The sequence below is a fragment of the Tiliqua scincoides genome, chromosome 1 (assembly GCF_035046505.1).
Source record: "Tiliqua scincoides isolate rTilSci1 chromosome 1, rTilSci1.hap2, whole genome shotgun sequence".
Classification (NCBI taxonomy): domain Eukaryota; kingdom Metazoa; phylum Chordata; class Lepidosauria; order Squamata; family Scincidae; genus Tiliqua; species Tiliqua scincoides.
The window spans coordinates 82,427,465-82,428,099 of NC_089821.1; positions in this window are offsets into that span (position 1 = coordinate 82,427,465).

The window sequence follows — 635 nt, forward strand, 5'->3', positions numbered from 1 at the left end:
ACAGTCCTGTCAGGATAAAGGCACTGAAGAAGAAGAAGAAGAAGAAGAAGAAGAAGAAGAAGAAGAAGGGGCTTCCTAATTTTATCCACTCAATATGCAAATAAACATTTTCTATTGGCTTGGAGGCTTTTTGTACTAGACTTGCAAAAAATCTTTCTGACATGGTATCTTTAACACTTCCTCCAAAACCTCTAAATTGTAAAGTGCAGGAAGTAAAGTGATGTACCTAAACCAAAACCAAAAATCCTTATTTTGATTTGTGAATTCAGTTGTCAGCATGTATACTGCTTGTGGAACTTTCTTGTAACCGTGACATTACTGTTGAACCGATTTAACTTGCAAGTTCCAAATACAGAACTTGGAAGAAGAAAGAACTTGGCAGATGAGTCAAAAATGAAGTCTAGTTTTTTCTTGAGCCAGGTTCACCATCATCCACCATCCAATCACAATTTTGACATGCATTTGCTGTCTTCAAATACCAGAACCTGACATCTGCAAAAATAAAATGAAAATCGAGTGCTTTCCTCTGGGATGGAAAAAAAGAAACCCTTTTAATCAGAAGGCCACCATAAGCTATAGATAGGTGCTCCAGCGAGGAATCTATAAAGCTTGTGATTGAAAAAACTTGTGGATCT